Genomic DNA, 10,000 nt, shown 5'->3' on the forward strand with positions numbered 1-10,000 from the left:
AAAAGGACTGCCCTCTGGCCGCTAAACAAAAACAACAACAACAACAACAACAACAACAACAACAGAAGCAACTACCAAATACCCCCAACAGAAAAACCTTACTACCAACACCACCAGCAACGCAAAAAACAACAACAGAAATATCAGCAATAACCACAACAGAAAAGACAACAGAAACTGCAAAAACAGAAGAAAAAAAAGAAAATTCCAAGACTGCCTCTCCCTCCCCCATATCACATACACCACACATAAATAACAAGGAGCCAACATCAATAAAAACAGCAACACAAACATTCACAGAAACACACACAGACGCACAAAATTTGCCGTTACCTCTTTCTGACTCCTCAGATCTCCCATCATCCGATGAAGAGAGTGGGGAGGAGTGGAAAATAGCTACGAAAGGAAAGAGGAAGCGCAGTAAGAAGAAAACAAAACAAAATGCAAACACAAACAAAGCAGGGAGATTCACATCTCCCGAAAATACTACTAACACCAATAGTAATATAAAAAAAACAATGCTAACAGCAATAGACAGTACAAACACAGAGTTGATGAATTACATCAACTCTAAAACAAACATCACAAATAACTATATCAAAACCAACAACCACCCACGTACAACACCGCCAAAACACATTAAAATTATTCATGTAACACCAGCATTACACAACACAATAAAATCCCTCTACCCCAACTCGGTAGGGGGATTCCAGAAATATTTGTGCAAGAAATTGTACAATAGCCTCCTTGGTGAAAAATCCAAGGAGGAAACAAAACTTTCTAACGGCAAGTAACACTCTGTTCTTTTGTTTTGTGCTTTAAAGCACACGTATAAATAGAATCATGGTGAAGATTGGTTGTGTGAATGTGCGTGGCTTAGGGTCCCCTTGGAAACAAGGGTACCTCTTAAATGACATCAAGTCACACAATTTGGATATCATAGCCATTAGTGAGACCAGACTCCATGAACCGCGGGCCCTAAAGTCCATGTTTGGCGGACAGTTTAACATTTATTTTTCTCCCTGTCTGCCGAGGATGGGCGGTAGTGGCACGGCGGTTCTTTTTCGCAAGAGTCTGGATCTCCAAGTAAAGACGATATTTACGGACCCGGAGGGTAGACTGGTTGTCCTAGATGTGGACGGCAGCGATGGAGGCGCTTTTCGGTTGCTGGCAGTTTATGTGCCTCCTTTAACAGGTCGGTCAGACTTCTTTCGACGTCTAGAAGTATTCCTGGGAACGTCTCGTCCCTTACTTTTAGTGGGGGATTGGAATGCTACCTTGGACACGCATCTAGACTACGTGGGGAGTGACAAAAGTAGAAGGGGATGCAAAGGCCTCATAGACCTGCTCAGACGCTTCCAGTTGTCTGACAGGTACCGACTCGACCACCCAAATGTGCCAACGTGGACTTGGAGCAACCGCATTGGGTCGTCGAGATCGTATCTAGATAGGATAGTGTGTAGGACAAGAGATAGAGATAGTTTAGGATGTCCACAGTTCCACATAGTCAGCTACACGGATCACAAACTTGTGACGTGTACGCTAGACTTAGATAAGGCACATAGGCAGGGTCCCGGTTACTGGAAACTAAACGCGTCTTTCCCGTCGAGACAGGTTTTCAGAGACCGGATTAGCACGTTAGTAAAGAGGGCTTTGACGGGAGCCATCGTCAACAACAAATGGTGGTTTGCCCTCAAGAGAGCAGTGAGGGCGGAAGCAATAAGGTATAGCAGGGCACTAGCTGTAGAGAGGAACAGAGAAGAGGGGGAGCTAGTGATAAAGTTAGAAGAGGCATTGCGAAGTGGCATCGCATCCGACGTTTTAGCGGCGAGGTTGGCCCTCGACCAACACTTCAATGCTAAACACGAAGGGTGTGCTGTCAGGGCAAGGATGCGTGCTCTGAGGAATGAAGGTGTTGGAGCCGCACGAGAGGCCCGGGTGGCGGAGGCGCAGCGGGGTAACAGAGCCACCATCCGGTCTCTGGTAGACGAACAGGGGCGCGAATTGCTCGAGCCGAGCAAGATGTGCGAGGCGTTTCAGCGGCATTTTGCCCGACTGTTCGGGAGGAGTGGCGAGCGAGAAGGCAGGGTGGACTTTAGTGCCTACCTGCACAGCTTGCCACGACTCTCGGCAAGAGAGGCGGAGTGCTGCGAAGGGGTCATCACGGCGGAGGAGGTGAGGGACGCGATGGCGGGTTGCTCGACGGACAAATCTCCGGGTTTGGATGGTCTGCCCTACGAGCTTTACAACTGTATGCCAGACTTGTTTGGAGAAGTCTTGGCGGTCGTGTACTGCAACTGGCAGCAGAACGGGAGCATTCCCGGTTTTGTGAGCCGAGGAGCGGTAACGCTGCTGAAGAAAGATCCAAACAAGGGGGACGCCATAGATAACTTTAGGCCCATCACTCTGCTCAATGCAGACATGAAAATTTTGGCCAAGGTGTTAGCCAAGCGGTTGGCGCTTGTCATCGAGAAACTGGTCGGCACGGAGCAGACGTGCGCCGTGCCGGGCCGGAGCATCCATGACAACCTCCATCTGATGCGCTACATCATAGAGAGGGTAGTTAAGGAACCTGGCATGGGTGGGGCCCTGATCAATTTGGATCAATCGAAAGCTTTCGATAGGGTAGACCATCGATACTTGGAGGCCGTCCTCGAAGCGGCCGGCTTCGGTCCCGTTTTCCGCGGCTGGATGGCTGCCTTGTACACAGGCATCCGTTCGGTTGTTCGCGTCAATGGACGTCTATCGGGACCCTTCGACATTGCACGTTCGGTTCGTCAGGGATGCCCCCTGTCGCCGCTCCTGTACGTATTGACTCTCGAGCCACTACTGCGGAAGCTGGCGACGCTGAGGGGCATCCCGCGAGAACTGGGGTGCGGGACGAGCGTGTCGGCATACGCGGACGACGTCACCGTCATAGCGTCTAGCCACGAGCACATCGAGCTTGTCGGCGAGACGCTGAAAGACTACGAAGCGGTGACGGGAGCGAAAATCAACCGGGATAAGTCGGTGGGTTTGCTGCTCGGCACCTGGAGAAGCAAGCCCATACCGTCCGGCAGCGCCTCAGTAGTGGGACGCTGGACGGACGGTCCGGTCAAGTTGCTCGGAGTCTGGTTCGGTCCGGACCTGCAAACGGAGAAGAACTGGGACGAGATAACGAGTAGGGTGGCCACTCTCTGCCGGCAATGGTCCGAGAGGAAGCTGTCCCTAAAAGGTCGGGCGGAGGTGGCGAACGCGTACATCGCGTCCGTCATCGAATACCGCCTGACCGTCGTGCCTTGTCCCGATCGCGCCATCACCGAAATGGAGCGCATCCTCTTCCGCTTTTTGTGGAAAGGAAGCGTTCCGATGGTGAGGCGATCCGTTTGTTGCCAACACCCGCTGAAAGGAGGGCTGGGCATGCCGTGGTTGATGATGCGCAGACATGCGCTGAGACTGCGACATCTCCGGCTCTACGTAGACGATGGTGAGCAGGTGTGGTCGCCGTTTGTGCGACGCGCTTTCCCGCAGCTCGTCTCCATGACCGAGCTGCAGTCGTGGATCAAAAAGAGGCCGAGGAATGGCGAATGGCACCGTGAGTGTCGCGTTGCTCTGCAACAACTTTGCCGTCCCGGGTCGACCTTGAGCGGCTGCATCACAACGAAGTCATTCTATAGGGGATTAGTGGAGGGCAGGTACGACGACGATCTCGGGGCGAACCTGGGCGTCGACGAGGAATACCTGACCCGCCTGTTCAGGACGACTTTCGGGCCGGGACCTATGGACAACTTCCAGAGATCCCTGGCCTGGCAGTGTTACCGAGAGGCGCTACCCGTTCGGGATAAGCTCTATAGACACGGCTCGCGAAATGTGGGGCCGACCTGCCCGAGATGCGGTCAGAGCGATGAAACCGTTCTGCACGCACTCGTGCAGTGTCCAACCATTTCGGAGCTGTGGGCTTATGTCGAACGACTGCTGTCGCGTGTGGGACGAGTCGGTTTATCAACCGAGTCTATCGTCAATATCGTCACGCCTCCTTCCTTTAAACGGGAAGGAAGAGCTGTATTTATCGTACTTGTGGCTATGGCCAAAGAATGCATCTGGTGGACGCGTCTGAAAGGATTAGAGACAAATACTTTCCTCTCTGGTCAATCTCTCATCAACTTTTTCAAGTATCACTTGAAAAGGAAGGTGAGAGTAGAGAGGCAAGTGTTGTCTAGCAAATGTTTCGAAAAAAGATGGATACATGTAGCAAGAATGGCACGTATAAATGACGAAGCCACCTTGACCATGATTCTATAAAACGTTTTAAAATTTTGTAAACAGAGAAATTTTATTTAACAAACTGTGACGCTAAAGACCGAGGTTACCGTGGTCTTTTCGTAGGTTTTTCTTTCCACGGATAACCTCCCCATTTATTGGGAATTTTTTGTATTTTTCGTATTTTTTGTAAATACCCCAAACGTTTTGCGATGTTTTTTTTTTTTTTTTTTTTTTTTTTTTTTTTTTTTTTCATCGTTGTCCCCACTTTTGTTTTTTTTTCTGCTTTGTTTTCGACCCCCTCGAAAAGAAAAACTCTACATTTGTATTTTGTCCCCTCTGTGTTGAGCCCTGTGTGGCTAATAAAGAAACCTATCTATCCATCTATCTATCTATCTATCTATCTATCTCTTCTCACGGACGTGCTGTCACATCGGCTGCGAAGGTAAACGTTTATTTGACCTTTTACTGTCCACATTTTGTTGGAATTTTTTAATAATTTTGTTGCGAAGCACCTAGGCTTCATTTGTGTGTATTTTCAAGGGCAGGAATTGACCCCCAGGGGCAGTTTCGGCCCTAGCAAAATACAAAAATTTCCTTCTTGACATTTGAAAAATGTCGAGAAACATAATTTTGGAACGCTTGTCTTGTTCTTTTGACAAGCATTTCTCGAGGCTTCAGATGCCAGAAGAGAAAAAAGAACAGAATAGCGCGTGCTCATGCAGTGACACGAACGCAGTTGCTATAAACGTCACAAAGACTGTGAGTACAGCTACTAACAGCCCTCTCACCACCACCACCACCACCACCACCACCAACACCAACAACAAAAACAAAACTGTAACCAAGGTTACAAAACCATGCGTGAAAACCGTCACAAATGTCTCTGACGTAAGCACCACTGCTGCTGACGCCATCATCACCACCACCAACGACAACAACAACAACAACAACAACAACAGCAACAACGACAACAACAACAACAACAGCAACAACAAGGAAGTAAAGTTATCGGCCGTCAGCAATGACACCATCACCTGTTCAACAAACTCTGCTGCCACTACCACCACCTTTGAACCAGGCAGTACATACACCAACATAAACAAAAATATCCAGAAGAACATGTCCGCCAGCACAACAAAAACAAATTTCGCAAATGCTCTAAAGGAAAAAAGAACAACAGTGACATTCACACAAAAACAAATAAAAGACACAAAATCCCTTCTTACGAAAGAAGGAGATGATGTCAGAATTAACATCCCAAAAGATATTATAGAAATGAAAAACAAAAAGTGCATCATTTATAAACTGGTAAACACAAAAACCAGACGTGTAGAAAATGTTAGCACAGATAAAATTGAAGTTTGTCTTAGAAAAATTTGGCCTTATCAGAATCATGTCACCTGGGGAAGGAAATTTGGAACGGTGCAAGTAAGGTTTCTGGATGAAAATTTAGCTAAACAATTTTCGACACTCTCTCTCCGCACAGATGACTTGGTAATGATACCGAGTTATCTAGGACAGAGAGTGACCAAAGTTATGATAAAAAATGTGCCATCGGAGGTGGACACCCAATGGCTGATATCGGCCGTGTGCCTGGAAATGGAGGAGGCAAATATTTTGGAGATTACGGTCGGAGAGGAAAAGAACTGGGGAGGGAAAAATCTGGAAATCCTTCTCCACATCACGGAGGAGGCTTCACAGAAAATTCCTCCAAACATTAGATTGGCAGAGGACCACAAGCTGTATGTGGTGGTAGAGGGCAGGCGACCTCGCTGTTACCTATGCAACAGCGAAGCACATCTGAAAAAGGACTGCCCTCTGGCCGCTAAACAAAAACAACAACAACAACAACAACAACAACAACAACAACAACAACAACAACAGAAGCAACTACCAAATACCCCCAACAGAAAAACCTTACTACCAACACCACCAGCAACGCAAAAAACAACAACAGAAATATCAGCAATAACCACAACAGAAAAGACAACAGAAACTGCAAAAACAGAAGAAAAAAAAGAAAATTCCAAGACTGCCTCTCCCTCCCCCATATCACATACACCACACACAAATAACAATCAGCCAACATCAATAAAAACAGCAACACAAACATTCACAGAAACACACACAGACGCACAAAATTTGCCGTTACCTCTTTCTGACTCCTCAGATCTCCCATCATCCGATGAAGAGAGTGGGGAGGAGTGGAAAATAGCTACGAAAGGAAAGAGGAAGCGCAGTAAGAAGAAAACAAAACAAAATGCAAACACAAACAAAGCAGGGAGATTCACATCTCCCGAAAATACTACTAACACCAATAGTAATATAAAAAAAACAATGCTAACAGCAATAGACAGTACAAACACAGAGTTGATGAATTACATCAACTCTAAAACAAACATCACAAATAACGATATCAAAACCAACAACCACCCACGTACAACACCGCCAAAACACATTAAAATTATTCATGTAACACCAGCATTACACAACACAATAAAATCCCTCTACCCCAACTCGGTAGGGGGATTCCAGAAATATTTGTGCAAGAAATTGTACAATAGCCTCCTTGGTGAAAAATCCAAGGAGGAAACAAAACTTTCTAACGGCAAGTAACACTCTGTTCTTTTGTTTTGTGCTTTAAAGCACACGTATAAATAGAATCATGGTGAAGATTGGTTGTGTGAATGTGCGTGGCTTAGGGTCCCCTTGGAAACAAGGGTACCTCTTAAATGACATCAAGTCACACAATTTGGATATCATAGCCATTAGTGAGACCAGACTCCATGAACCGCGGGCCCTAAAGTCCATGTTTGGCGGACAGTTTAACATTTATTTTTCTCCCTGTCTGCCGAGGATGGGCGGTAGTGGCACGGCGGTTCTTTTTCGCAAGAGTCTGGATCTCCAAGTAAAGACGATATTTACGGACCCGGAGGGTAGACTGGTTGTCCTAGATGTGGACGGCAGCGATGGAGGCGCTTTTCGGTTGCTGGCAGTTTATGTGCCTCCTTTAACAGGTCGGTCAGACTTCTTTCGACGTCTAGAAGTATTCCTGGGAACGTCTCGTCCCTTACTTTTAGTGGGGGATTGGAATGCTACCTTGGACACGCATCTAGACTACGTGGGGAGTGACAAAAGTAGAAGGGGATGCAAAGGCCTCATAGACCTGCTCAGACGCTTCCAGTTGTCTGACAGGTACCGACTCGACCACCCAAATGTGCCAACGTGGACTTGGAGCAACCGCATTGGGTCGTCGAGATCGTATCTAGATAGGATAGTGTGTAGGACAAGAGATAGAGATAGTTTAGGATGTCCACAGTTCCACATAGTCAGCTACACGGATCACAAACTTGTGACGTGTACGCTAGACTTAGATAAGGCACATAGGCAGGGTCCCGGTTACTGGAAACTAAACGCGTCTTTCCCGTCGAGACAGGTTTTCAGAGACCGGATTAGCACGTTAGTAAAGAGGGCTTTGACGGGAGCCATCGTCAACAACAAATGGTGGTTTGCCCTCAAGAGAGCAGTGAGGGCGGAAGCAATAAGGTATAGCAGGGCACTAGCTGTAGAGAGGAACAGAGAAGAGGGGGAGCTAGTGATAAAGTTAGAAGAGGCATTGCGAAGTGGCATCGCATCCGACGTTTTAGCGGCGAGGTTGGCCCTCGACCAACACTTCAATGCTAAACACGAAGGGTGTGCTGTCAGGGCAAGGATGCGTGCTCTGAGGAATGAAGGTGTTGGAGCCGCACGAGAGGCCCGGGTGGCGGAGGCGCAGCGGGGTAACAGAGCCACCATCCGGTCTCTGGTAGACGAACAGGGGCGCGAATTGCTCGAGCCGAGCAAGATGTGCGAGGCGTTTCAGCGGCATTTTGCCCGACTGTTCGGGAGGAGTGGCGAGCGAGAAGGCAGGGTGGACTTTAGTGCCTACCTGCACAGCTTGCCACGACTCTCGGCAAGAGAGGCGGAGTGCTGCGAAGGGGTCATCACGGCGGAGGAGGTGAGGGACGCGATGGCGGGTTGCTCGACGGACAAATCTCCGGGTTTGGATGGTCTGCCCTACGAGCTTTACAACTGTATGCCAGACTTGTTTGGAGAAGTCTTGGCGGTTGTGTACTGCAACTGGCAGCAGAACGGGAGCATTCCCGGTTTTGTGAGCCGAGGAGCGGTAACGCTGCTGAAGAAAGATCCAAACAAGGGGGACGCCATAGATAACTTTAGGCCCATCACTCTGCTCAATGCAGACATGAAAATTTTGGCCAAGGTGTTAGCCAAGCGGTTGGCGCTTGTCATCGAGAAACTGGTCGGCACGGAGCAGACGTGCGCCGTGCCGGGCCGGAGCATCCATGACAACCTCCATCTGATGCGCTACATCATAGAGAGGGTAGTTAAGGAACCTGGCATGGGTGGGGCCCTGATCAATTTGGATCAATCGAAAGCTTTCGATAGGGTAGACCATCGATACTTGGAGGCCGTCCTCGAAGCGGCCGGCTTCGGTCCCGTTTTCCGCGGCTGGATGGCTGCCTTGTACACAGGCATCCGTTCGGTTGTTCGCGTCAATGGACGTCTATCGGGACCCTTCGACATTGCACGTTCGGTTCGTCAGGGATGCCCCCTGTCGCCGCTCCTGTACGTATTGACTCTCGAGCCACTACTGCGGAAGCTGGCGACGCTGAGGGGCATCCCGCGAGAACTGGGGTGCGGGACGAGCGTGTCGGCATACGCGGACGACGTCACCGTCATAGCGTCTAGCCACGAGCACATCGAGCTTGTCGGCGAGACGCTGAAAGACTACGAAGCGGTGACGGGAGCGAAAATCAACCGGGATAAGTCGGTGGGTTTGCTGCTCGGCACCTGGAGAAGCAAGCCCATACCGTCCGGCAGCGCCTCAGTAGTGGGACGCTGGACGGACGGTCCGGTCAAGTTGCTCGGAGTCTGGTTCGGTCCGGACCTGCAAACGGAGAAGAACTGGGACGAGATAACGAGTAGGGTGGCCACTCTCTGCCGGCAATGGTCCGAGAGGAAGCTGTCCCTAAAAGGTCGGGCGGAGGTGGCGAACGCGTACATCGCGTCCGTCATCGAATACCGCCTGACCGTCGTGCCTTGTCCCGATCGCGCCATCACCGAAATGGAGCGCATCCTCTTCCGCTTTTTGTGGAAAGGAAGCGTTCCGATGGTGAGGCGATCCGTTTGTTGCCAACACCCGCTGAAAGGAGGGCTGGGCATGCCGTGGTTGATGATGCGCAGACATGCGCTGAGACTGCGACATCTCCGGCTCTACGTAGACGACGGTGAGCAGGTGTGGTCGCCGTTTGTGCGACGCGCTTTCCCGCAGCTCGTCTCCATGACCGAGCTGCAGTCGTGGATCAAAAAGAGGCCGAGGAATGGCGAATGGCACCGTGAGTGTCGCGTTGCTCTGCAACAACTTTGCCGTCCCGGGTCGACCTTGAGCGGCTGCATCACAACGAAGTCATTCTATAGGGGATTAGTGGAGGGCAGGTACGACGACGATCTCGGGGCGAACCTGGGCGTCGACGAGGAATACCTGACCCGCCTGTTCAGGACGACTTTCGGGCCGGGACCTATGGACAACTTCCAGAGATCCCTGGCCTGGCAGTGTTACCGAGAGGCGCTACCCGTTCGGGATAAGCTCTATAGACACGGCTCGCGAAATGTGGGGCCGACCTGCCCGAGATGCGGTCAGAGCGATGAAACCGTTCTGCACGCACTCGTGCAGTGTCCAACCATTTCGGAGCTG

This window comes from Octopus bimaculoides, chromosome 4 (genome assembly GCF_046866305.1).
Source record: "Octopus bimaculoides isolate indiv1 chromosome 4, ASM4686630v1, whole genome shotgun sequence".
In the NCBI taxonomy this organism is placed as follows: Eukaryota; Metazoa; Mollusca; class Cephalopoda; order Octopoda; family Octopodidae; genus Octopus; species Octopus bimaculoides.